Source organism: Glycine max, chromosome 5, assembly GCF_000004515.6.
Source record: "Glycine max cultivar Williams 82 chromosome 5, Glycine_max_v4.0, whole genome shotgun sequence".
NCBI lineage: Eukaryota > Viridiplantae > Streptophyta > Magnoliopsida > Fabales > Fabaceae > Glycine > Glycine max.
The window spans coordinates 22364259-22376857 of record NC_038241.2 but is presented as its reverse complement, the minus strand read 5'-3'; positions in this window follow the sequence as shown (position 1 = coordinate 22376857).

The following is a 12599-nucleotide window of genomic DNA, read 5'->3' as shown; positions in this document are numbered from 1 at the left end:
CTTAAACCTCCATTATTTTTTTTCTTTACCTTCTCTTCCATTGTTGTTTCTCCATTTTTCTCCATGTATCTCCTCACATGTCTTGTTCTAAATGTTGTTAACATGATTCTTTAGAGTTTCCACCGATTAAACTTGCTATAGAAACTAGATTTGATTTTCTATGGTTCAAATTTCTTGTTCTTGTTCTTGAACCATGAATTGTGTTGAGTTTAGGTTCCTTTGAGTTTTGTCTTGTTATTTTTTGTGGCTGAAACCTAAACCATAAAATTCTTACAAAAATATTAAAGTAGAAGAAAACCTCAAAAATCTAGAGTGACTTGTTCACCTATTGTAGTTTTGTCATAGAAGTCATGTCTAGTCATGAAACTTGTCACATAAGATTTCTTATGTTGTGCTGAATTTTATTTTCTTGTTTCTTTGTCTAACTCATTTGTTCATGAGTGTATGAAATTCTTTTAGCCAATTGATTTGAGTCAAATCTTTCGTGTTAATTAGTCCTTAACATGTTCATGCAAAATTCTTAGAGAGTCTTTGATTGTGAACCTTTTCTTGAACTTTTAGGTTTCCTTATGATTGTGTCTATTGCGAATTTGAGTTTTGGTGATTGAATTGCTGGCTGAAATGTTGATCCTAAGTGAATATTGAACTCCTAAAAACTGTGGTAAACAATCCTAGTGAGTTCAACATACATAGGAAGGTTGAACGTAAGCCCAAGGCAATCATTATACCATGCTTAAAGAAACAAATCGCTGGTGCTGGCAGCTTGGACATACAAACTTGTAAAAATGACTGAGAATTGGTTACTTCGAATTTTGAGCAGAAATTTTTACTTAATTTTCTAGACATCTGGAAAAAAGTTATAAAAAAAGAAACAAGTAATTTGGATAAAAGGAAAAAATACTAAAAATCACACAAGTTGGCAGGAAAATCAGTATCCAGAAAAAAAGAAGGTGAAAGGGAAGTGTGCTTGTGGTTTTGGCTCAAAATTTATTCTATAATTGGAAATTTCAATTGAAAATTAGTGTGAAGACAAGTGCCAAAGCTAGAGGTTTGTTGAGTCTTTTTTTCAGTTTTTTTACTCTACTCTAGAGCCATTCTAAGTTTCTCTTTGCGTCCTAGCTTGCTTCTATGTCCTTTTAATTGCTTTAATTGTTGAATAATCCTTGAAAAATTGTCTTGTTAAAACTCCATTGGTTTAGCTTTCATTTAATTTTTTTTGGTCTTTGGTTATTGCTTGTCTCTTTGTTTCCTTGTTTGTGGGTTGCCATATAGGGAATTGGAAGGAGGATTGGTGCCATCCCTTGAAGAATTTGAGTCCAGAAGCAAGGGGCCAATCACCTTAAGAGCTATTGGACTAAGAAGCACTCCAAATTGAGTGAATCACCAAAGAGAGAACAACCACCAAAATTGAGGACCATTTTGTAATTTTGTAATTTGCAATTTACTTACCTTCATTGCTTTCAAGTTTTGTAACAAAAAGGCCTTTCATTGGAAGTGTGTTGGGAGCCTCCAATAGGTTACCAAACTTCCATTTGTGTATAATAATTTTAGGCAATTTTTCCTTAGGATAGTGAGTGTTTTGTTGGGAACCTTGAATGTGGTCATCCAAACACTCTTAGGATTTGCCTAGTTTACATTTCTTGCTTACTTTCATAACTTATTTCCTTTACCTTCCATTGTCAAACCGCCTAGATAGCTTTCCTTTTACCAATTAGTTTTTTTACCTTATCTTTCACACCTCTTTTAGTGTTATTTGGCTAGTTTCAACCATAGTTTCTTTTACCTTTTGTTTTCAAACCTCCAACAAGAAAGAACCACAACTTAGGAACCAACATGAGTCATCATTCATCTAGTGTTAATGGCAAGGGTACTAGTCATAAAGACCCTTTATCTAGAATCTTAGATGAGTTGAGTTCCCTTAAGTTATGGAAAGAAAAACAAGAGAGAAAAGAAAAAGGAAAAAAAAGAGTGGAAGAAATAATTCAAGATGAAAGAAAGAAAATAAGAGAGGAAGAAAGAAGAAAAATAATGAAAGAAATGAAAAGAGAAAAATATGCCTCCTATAGTAGTCATAACTCTTGCAAGAGCCTAAGTGAAGAACTTCGTGACTATTACGAAGGAAGGCATAGGTCACATCTTAGACCTCACTCCCATAGAAGAGAAAAGGAAAGAAAGCCTCAAGAGGCTAACATTAACCTCTCATACTTCCATGGGAAGGACAATGTAGAGGCTAACTTAGATTGGGAAATAAGGGTAGAGCAACAACTTAAAAAGAAGTCTACTTCAAAATCTTATGGCTCTCTCTCTTATCCAAAGAAAGACCAAGGTCAAGGCATCTTAGGGGTGATACCTTCTAATCCCAAATATGATAAGGGGAAGGCAATAGAAAAGCAAGCCCCTAAGGCTAGTATGTAAGAGAAAACTAGCTCTATAAAGTGCTTTAAATGTCTTGGAAGAGGACACATTACTTCTCAATGCCCCACCACAAAAACCATGATTATGAGGGGCCAAGACATTTATAGTAGCCAAGATGAGGCTACTACTTCACCTTCCTCTAGTGAAAGTGAAGAAGAAAAAGGGGAAGAATTTAGTGAAGAAATCTACCCCCAAGAAGATGGACAACCATTAGTGGTTAAAGAGAAGTGTAAGGAGGTAAGTGTCTCCTCCAAGAGTTTAGCTAAGAAGGAAACTCATTTTACAATAAAGACAAACATTAAAGAAACTTTCCCTCTTAGACAACCTCCACATTTTCTCTTTTGTAAAAAGGCACTTGCTAGCATTGCCACACCTCTTGGGCTTGAGTTTATTCCTCAAGTAAAGAAGTTGTTGGATGAGGGTTTGGTTTGCAAGAGCTTAAATCCTTGTGCTTTATTGGTGCCCAAAATAGGTATTATTAGGCACCAAGTCCCTAAAATAGGTGGTATGATGAATGTTTTGAGTGGTGCAACCCTCTTTTGTAAAATCACTCGTACACCTAACATCTTCATGGTGTGTATACATAGGGACCCATTAGGTAGGTTTGTTCTTATTTTTAGTTTCAATACAAACTTAGGTACTCATATAGGACACCTTAGGTTTGTCATACTTTTTGGTAGGAATAATCAATATGAAAATACAGAAAAAGGTATGTTTTATTGCGTTACTTTTCTTAATTTTTCAAATAGTGATCAAGGGGTTCCCATGAACCCTAAGAGAATAAAGGTCATTCCTGAGTGGCCCACTCCACCAAGTATAAGAAAAATTTGGGGCTTCCATGACTTAACAACTTTTTACAAAAGGTTTGTCCCATATTTTTCTATACTTGTAGCACCACTCATTGAGTTGGTGAGAAACCATGTTCCTTCATGGGAAGATGCCCAGGAAATGGGTTTTCAGACCTTACCTTACTTCAATATACCAAACACCACTAATACATATGTTTTTGTTCTTTTTACAGGTGTTGAGGGAAGGAGCCCAGAGTATGAAGAACCTCGGGATTTGAGGTCAAATCCTTTCCGAGGTGGAGGGAATGATGCAATCCTATCCCGCAAGGGCATTGGGTAGAAGACTCCAAGTAGATTGGGCTAGAGATCCAAGGGTAGGCCCTAGGGTTCTCATGAGCCTTAGGGTAGATTTCGAGCCCATCGGCTAAGTATGAGCCCGCTTATCTTTGTAAATATTAGAATAGGTTTTTCCTTCGTTTGGGCCTTGTATTTTGGCCATTCTAGTAGTATAGGGTTTTAGCCTTGTATTTCGGGGCATTTTGAGTAGTCTTTGTAGTAAGGACTTTTTTTTTCGTATTTTCATGTTTTTTTTGTCATGGGGGTGAGCTTAGCTATTATAGGGGGTGTATAGCTAAGTTCTAGCTTCTCATCTCAAGGAGGTGAGCTTAGCTATTAGAGAGGTATGTGTAGCTAAGCTCTAGCTTCTTTAGGAATCTTCTTAAGGAAGCTTCTCAAGGAGGTGAGCTTAGTTATGAGAGGGGTGTGTGTAGCTAAGCTCTAGCTTCTCAAGGAAGTTTTCTCAAAGAACCTCTCAAGGAAGTTTTCTCAAGAAAGCTTCTCAAGGAAGCTTCCTAGTCTATAAATAGAAGCATGTGTAACACTTGTTGTAACTTTGATGAATGAGAGTCTTGTGAGACACACTTCAAAGTTCCACTTCTCTCCCTCTTTTATTCCTTCAATTTCGTGCTCCCCCCTCTCTCTTTCTCTCCCTCTTTCTTTTCCTCCATTGAAGCATCCTTTCAAGCTTCTTATCCAAGGCTTATCTTGGTGGTGAAGCTCCTTCTTCCATGGCTTATTCCCTAGTGGATGGCGCCTCCTCTCACCTCTTCTCCTTTGTCTTCCGCTGCATCTCCATGGTGGAAAATCACCATTAAAGGACCTCATTGAAGCTCAAAGATCCAGCCTCCATAGAAGCCCCACAAGCAAGCTTCCATCAACACCCCATTGAGACACAACCTTAGACCTTTTTGAACCTTGGCCTATAAAAAAGGAATCCTCATCCTTTCCCCCGAAGCAAAGGACAGCGGAATCTCCTCAAGGGAGAGCAAATAGAATGCTAAAACCCGATTTCCCAAAGAAAGGGATGGGGAAGGAAAAGTGAAAAGGAAGAAATGGAAAGAAAGAAAAAAGAAAAAAGAGATGAAAATAAAGAAAAGGAAGAAATGGAAAGAAAGAAAAAAGAAAAAAGAGATGAAAATAAAGAAAAGAACAGAAGGAAGGAAAGAAGGATTCCCGATCAAAGATCAAAAAGAAGTGAAAAGGGAAAAGAAGCAATTCTCGATCAATGAAAGAAAAAGGACAAAAATTCTTCAAGCCAGATTGCCACTCAAAATCATTCTCGACTGGAAATATCCCATCCCACATGAACAAAGAGGAAAAGACCGAAACACCCAGCTTCCTCTCCAAAAACACTAACCTCGAGAAAATCCTATTGGTCCGTGATCGTACGTTTGATCTTTGATTCGATAGGAAGTCGTGTAAAAAATAGAGTCATGGTGCAGTTATGGTTTGGGAATATGATAAAACACTTGCCTGTGTGAGTTTTATACACTATGAGTGATTTATTTTCATCTTAGCCCGATGTTTCTCCTGCATGTTCATTTAAAAGCTAAAAGTTGACATCCTGCCCTTCATTCTCGGTTACAAGGAAGATTACCCTTGGCACAAGTATATTGTTTCTCTAAGATGTGGTGCTCTCGCGAATGATTTATTTTTCTTTGCAAAAAGCATGTTTTCCTTTTAGGTGCAAAAACCCGGTGGACCGTTCGGTCCTGCCCACCCTTTTTCGGAGCCCCATGAATTGCGTTTTCGTTCATGCGTCCTCCACCCACAAGTTTAGAGCTATGCTTCATGATTGACTAGTGAGGACCCTCTAGTGCGATCCTCCATTCTCCAGAGTTTTTCATTGTGAAGGGCGGATCCTCTTGACTGGGAAATGTGATCTTTGTTTATTTTCCCGATTGGTTGTTTTCCCAAATGTGTATATGTATATTATTTATTTATTGTTCTTGTTGTTGTTTGTATTTTGTTTTGTGTTGTGCAGAAAAAAAAAGAAGGAGTAGGGACGAGAATTAGCATAGACTAATCACGGAAAGGGCAAGACGGACGAAATCAGTGTCTTACTTTGCTTTCCTCTTATCTCCGATAAAAGGTAAGTAAAGAGGGGCAACTATCATACCCTAATTTCGTCCGGGGATTATTACTTGATGACATGCAACCTTTGGTTAGCCGCTTTGAGACACTTGGCGTCCTTTGTTGCACAATAAATGAAGTCCCGAGACGTGTCAGAAATCAAAAGGAAGCGGGCTTGCGCAATCCGTGAAATTCCGTAATGTGGCGGAAATCGAAAGGAGGTGTTTTTCGCAATCCGTGAGTTTTCGTAACTTCTTCGAAAGATAAAAAAGAGTAAATACCAAATCCGTGAAGATTCATAACCTTGCGGAAGAAAAATAAGTATCGTTATGAAATTCGTGAAGTTTCGTAACATTACGGAAAAAGAATTACCAAAAAAAGTAGAAGGGGGTGCATTTAGTAAAAAAGGGGTACAAATAGCAATCTGGCCCACTTGGGCCTTCCAGATTCTTCCTCCAGAAGGCTGTTGCTTCTGGAGGAAGCAACCTTGCTCGCCTGGGCGAGCTGGGTGGCAAGCTCCTCCCCTATTTTGCCATAAATAGGGGGAGGAGTGAAGAAGAAAAGGGTTCAGCCTTCTTGGCACTTATTCTCTCGAAATTGCTGAGGAAAATTATTTCCGTAAAGAAAATCCAAGCCGAGGCGCTTCTGTAACGTTTCCGTGAGTAATTACGCGAAGATTCTTGACCGTTCTTCAACATTCATCGTTCGTTCTTCGTTTTCTTCAGTCTTCAACGGGTAAGTACCTCAAACCGAGCTTTTTAATTCATTCTATGTTCCCGTGGTGGTCCACATTTTGTTTCATGTATTTTTATTCTCGTTTTCATTCGCTTTTTATACCCCCTTTTGACGTGCTTAAGTCATTTATTTAAGTCATTTCTCGCCTAATCTAAAAATAAAATAAATTTCCACCGATCGTTTGAATTGTATCATCCGTTAATTTCGGTTAAAATGAATTCCGACCGTTCGGTCGTGCCGTAACCACGTTGGAAATCAAAAAAGAGGTAAAATAATAATATAATAATCAAAAAATACCTTTTAGTAAAATAAAGCGAAAAAATCAATCGGACGTTTTCTCTTTGAGATTTCTCATTCTTAATTGAATTGACTAATAACTAAAGTGAAACTAAGGCTAAAATCAATTTGCCTAGTCAAGCTCGTCCACAAAAATAGGGTTTTGAAAATTTATCATTTCAGTTTCTTACCAAGTAAAATGGATCATTTTTAAGGTCCAACGCCTTAAAATGATCGCTTTTCAAGTTAAAAGAATCACTTGATTCGCGCATAAGAAAGAACTACGTAGGTCTGATTTCCTCTTTGATGGAGGGTACGTAGGAGCAAAAGTCCCACTTTTGTCGACCTCAAAAAATAAAAAGAAATAAAAGTTAAGGTAACACAATTTCCACAATTCTAAAAAATAGGTTGTTGTCCTTTGAGACAAACGTGAGAGGTGCTAATACCTTCCTCAAGCGTAAATACAACTCCCGAACTTAGAATTTTCATTTTGACCGGTTTCCTTCGGTTTTTCCGACGTTTTCCACAAATAAACGTTGGTGGCGACTCCGCGCATCTTTCCTCCTTTGGAAAGCACACCCGTGAGCCTCGCCTTCGCTCGCCCGCGAAGGGCACGTTGCGACACCGGGAAATTGTCTCCTTCTTAGATACAACGTCTTAGGGGTAGCACGGTGCCCGACGTATGTATTTAAGAAGGTGACACGGACCCTCCGTTGGTTTGCCAAAGAGAGGGGATCACGACGGAACCCGTGCATGATGCATATGCGAAAGGCACAACACGGGGATGTACATAGTACGACAATATTCACAAACAAATATAAGCAAAAGTGGTACATGACACTTAGGACTACATGCATGGTAGTGTGAAAAGTGGCACGCAGCGTGTTTTCTCCATGCCCCTATTTTAGGGACCTACATGGGAGGGAGCTAAAAGGGCTTTTTAGTGATAATTCCCAAGGTGGTCATATCTCCCTTGATGGCCTCTAGAGGTATCATCCCCTTCGAAGAACATATTGCAGCAGTAGGGACTACTAGCAACAATATGCTATCAAAGAGAAAAACTCTAGATGAGGGTTCACTGCAATCAAGCAAGTCGGAGACCTAGCATGATCATAGATTCACCTCCACTCTTTATGTTCCCACGAACCCGGGTATAGGGCCCCTTTTTCAACTCACCTTGTGTGCAAATAGTGTTGGTGTTTGTGTGCATCAAATGAATAAATATTCACCTCATGCATACATTTTAAAACACACTAAAAGCATCAAAAGAGTTTATATACACAAGAACATAAGAAAAAGAAAAAGAACAAAAGGGAAGTCATAGTAAAGAAAGCACACCGATTGATTGGCCTAACTCACTAACAATCGTCCCCAGCGGAGTCGCCAACTATCGCAACCTACCCTTCGGCGGGAGGCGACACGAGGCTCACGGGTGCGTCTTCCAAGAAAGGAATACGTGCGGAGTCGCCACCAACGTTTATTTGAGGAAAACGTCAGAAAAACCAGAAAAGACGTGGTCTACGAACTTTAAGTGAAAGGTTCGGGAGTTGTATTTACGCACGGGGAAGGTATTAGCACCCCACGCGTCCGTCACAAAGGATGGCAGCCTTTAATCAAGTGTGCGAATATGACTTCAATTTGTGTTATCTTCCCCTTTTTTACGTTCTTATGTCTTTTTATGCCTTTTTATATTTTTATCTTTTTGTGGTCGACAAGGGTGTTTCCCTTGCTCCTACGTATTCCTCAATTGTGATAAGGAAATCATACCTACGTAGTTCTTTGAGAAGTAAACGTTGGTTAAATTATTTTTATCCTTTTTTGCAAGATATATTTTGATTGAATGAAAGGTCATTTAAGGCGTTGAACCATTAAACAATCTTTCGATTCTTTTGAAAGGAGAGAAAACATTAAGGCATTGGACCATTAATGATCTCTTGTTTTTTGAAAGAGGTAACAAAGCTACGTGTTGATTTTAGGCTTTAGAAATCCATGTTTAACCAATAAAAGCGGAAAGGATCATTTCAAGGCGTTGGACCTTAAAAATGGCTTTTTAAGTGATGACAAAAGTTTGATTTATGAATTGATTTTAATCTTAGTTTCACTTTGGTTATTAGTCAAATTGATTAAGAAAAATCCCAAAGAAAAACGTCCGATTTATTTTTTTTGGTTATTTTATTAAAAGATATTTTTTGATTATTATATTATTATTTTGCCTCTTTTTTGGTTTTAAACGTGGTTACGGCATGACCGAACGGTCGGATTTCATTTTAACAGAAATTAAAAGATGATACAATTCAAATGATCGGTGGAAATTTATTTTATTTTTTGATTAGGCGAGAAAATGACTTAAATAAATGACTAAAACGCGTCAAAAAGGGGTACGGAAAGTAAATGAAATAAAAATAAAAGCACGCGAAACAAGTGGGGACCACTAAGGGTACATAGAATGAAATGAAAAGTTCGATTTTGGGGAACTTACCGGTTGAAGACCGAAGAACGACGAAGAACGAACGAAGAACGATGAAGAACGGTGGAAAATCTTCGCGAAATCGCCAACGGAAACGTCTCGGAAGCATTACGGAAGCGCCTCGGCTTGGATTTTCTTCACGGAAACAATTTTTCTCACTAATTTTAAGTGATTCTCATGTACCAGGAGGGTTGAACATTTTTGTTCTGCCCCTCTCCCCCTATTTATAGGGGAAAAGAGGGAGGTGGTTGCCACCCAGCTCGCCTAGGCGAGCTGGGTTGCTTCCACTACAAGGCACCACCTTTTGTTGGAAGATGGCCCAGCGAGCTGGGTTGCTTCCACCAGAAGGCACCGCCTTCTGTTGGAAGATGGCCCAAGTGGGCCTGATTGCTATTTGTACCCCCCTGTTTACTAATTACACCCCTACCCTTTTTTTACTGATTCTTTTTCCGTAACGTTACAGAATTTTATGAATTACATAACGATACTTGTTTTCTTTCCATAATGTCACGAAACCTTACGGATTACACAATCATCCCTTCTTTGGCTTCTGGAATGTTATAGAACTTTACGGATTGCGCCTTAACACGTTCTTTCAACTCCTGACTTGTCGTGAAACTTCACGAATTGCCTAACGATGGGCGCCAAGTACCTCGAAGTGATTAAGCGAGGGTCGCATCCCAACAAACAGATGATCCCTGGACGTAATTAGGGTATGACACTATGCCTAATTTTGCAAAATCATTTGAAATTGAGTGTGATGCGTCAAATGTGGGTATTGGGGTTGTTTTGTTTCAAGAGGGACATCCGATAGCTTATTTTAGTGAAAAGTTAAGAGCCGCTGCCCTTAACTATTCAACTTATGATAAGGAATTGTATGCTTTGGTTAGAGCTTTACAAACTTGGCAGCATTACTTATTACCTAAAGAGTTGGTCATCCATAGTGATCACGAGTCCTTAAAATACTTAAAAGGCCAAGGAAAGCTTAATAAGAGGCATGCTAAGTGGGTAGAGTTTTAGAGCAATTTCCATATGTCATCAAACATAAAAAGGGGAAAGGGAATGTAGTGGCTGATGCGCTGTCTAGGAGACATGCTTTACTTGCTATGCTTGAAACTAAACTGTTTGGTCTCGAGTCTTTGAAAGACATGTATGTGCATGATGTGGACTTTGCTGAAATTTTTCCTGCATGTGAAAAGTTTTCTGAAAATGGTTACTATAGGCATAATGGATTCTTATTTAAAGCAAATAAATTGTGTGTGCCTAAGTGTTTCATTAGAGAGTTGCTTGTGAGTGAATCACATGAGGGGGGGTTGATGGGACACTTTGGGATTCAAAAGACCCTGGAAATTCTGCAAGAGCATTTCTTTTGGCCTCATATGAGGTGTGATGTGCATAAGTTTTGTGGTCATTGCATTGTGTGTAAACAAGCTAAATCTAAGGTTAAACCTCATGGATTGTATACTCTTTTGCATGTTCCTAAATATCCTTGGACTGCCATATCTATGGACTTTGTTTTGGGGCTGCCCAAAACCAAGAATGGAAAGGATTATGTGTTTGTTTTTGTTGAAAGGTTTTCTAAGATGGCACACTTCATCCCTTGCAAGAAAGTGGATGACGCTTGTCATGTGGCTGATTTGTTTTTCAAAGAAATAGTGCGGCTTCATGGATTACCGAGGAGCATTGTCAGTGATAGGGATGCAAAATTCCTTAGTCACTTTTGGAGGACCTTGTGGGGTAAGATTGGTACTAAATTGTTGTTTTCTACTACTTGTCACCCACAAACTGATGGTCAAACTGAGGTAGTCAATAGGACTTTAGGCACACTGCTTAGGACTGTTTTAAAGAAAAATCTTAAATCTTGGGAAGCATGTTTGCCTCATGTTGAGGTTGCTTATAATCGGGTTGTCCATAGCACAACTAATTATTCACCATTTGAGATAGTGTATGGATTTAATCCTTTGACTCCTCTTGATTTGTTGTCTATGCCTAACATTGCTATGTTTAAGCATAAGGACGCACAGGCTAAAGCTGAGTATGTGAAGAAGCTTCATGAGCAAGTGAAGGCTCAAATTGAAAAGAAAAATGCGAGCTATGCAAGGCAAGCCAACAAAAGCAGAAATAAAGTCGTGCTTGAACCAGGTGATTGGGTTTGGGTACACCTGAGGAAAGAGAGGTTCCCAGAACACAGGAAGTCCAAGCTTCAACCTAGAGGAGACGAACCATTCCAAGTGTTGGAGAAGATCAACGACAATGCCTACAAGATTGACTTGCCTAGTGAGTATAATGTAAGTGCCACTTTCAATGTGTCTAATCTATCTCTTTTTGATGCAGATGGAGGAGCCTTGGATTTGAGGACAAATCCTTTTCAAGAAGGAGGGAGTGATGAGAACACAACTAAGGGCAAGGACCATGAAGCACTTGAAGGGCCCATGACCAGAGGCAGACTTCAACAGGCCCAACACAGTGATGAGGACACAACAAAGGGCAAGGACCATGAAGCACTTGAAGGGCCCGTGACCAGAGGCAGACTTAAACAGGCCCAACACATCGTAGAGACAAGGTTGGCCATTTGTATAGCTGCCATTGATGATGATTGAAGGCCCAAGTGGAGAAAGATGAAGGCCCAGAGGCAGAGGCACTACCAAGACTATTAATTGTTGTTGAAGGCCCAAACTAATTTGAAGGCCCAAGTTAAATATGTTTTTAGTTATAATTTTTATTTATTGTAATTTTGGCCCAAACTGTTTAGAAGGCCCATGTCTATTTTTATCTTTTGGTTCATATACATTATAAGTATTGGTTTTTGTTTTCAATAAAGGAACTTTTGGCATTTTCATAAAATTTGGGGAGAGCTTCTCTCTGGGTTCCTTGTTGAACCAATCTCAGACTTATCAAGGTAATCCTTGTGGCGTCTACTCTGACTTATCTTCCTTTACTGGAAGTGGCGTCATCCAAAACTCCGTAGCCTGTATCAAACGATCCACTCCTAGTCAAGTTCACATCATTTACCCTCATTCCTTGTATGGTATATTTCCTCATTTGTGGATTTGTTCTTGTAATTTATCTCTCTATTCAAAACACATACATCTCTCTCATGTTTGCCTTTGTGTTTCTTTGTGTATGTCACCTTTGGCATAAGATTGTATTGTTACCTATAGATTGTAGTCAATGGATCTTATACCAAATTTTTAATAAAAAAAAGTCATGTGATTTGAAAAAATCATGACTCTAATCATTACTTGTTAGGAATGATTTAGATAAGCAAAAATTGTAGTATAGTTATTTTGAGTCTCCATAAATTTCAGTAATGATTCCTTTTTGAGTTTGCATTCTGTTCATAATTCCATATGCTTGTAAATGAATTCTTGATGCATTCATTGCATTGTCTATTGTATTTGACATATGGAATTTGTTGTCTCTACCCAATGCATTGTTTGGTTATCCTGTGTGATTTTTGTGTTCTTTTAGCATGCTATGGCATTTTGTGCCTCTTATTTGAATTT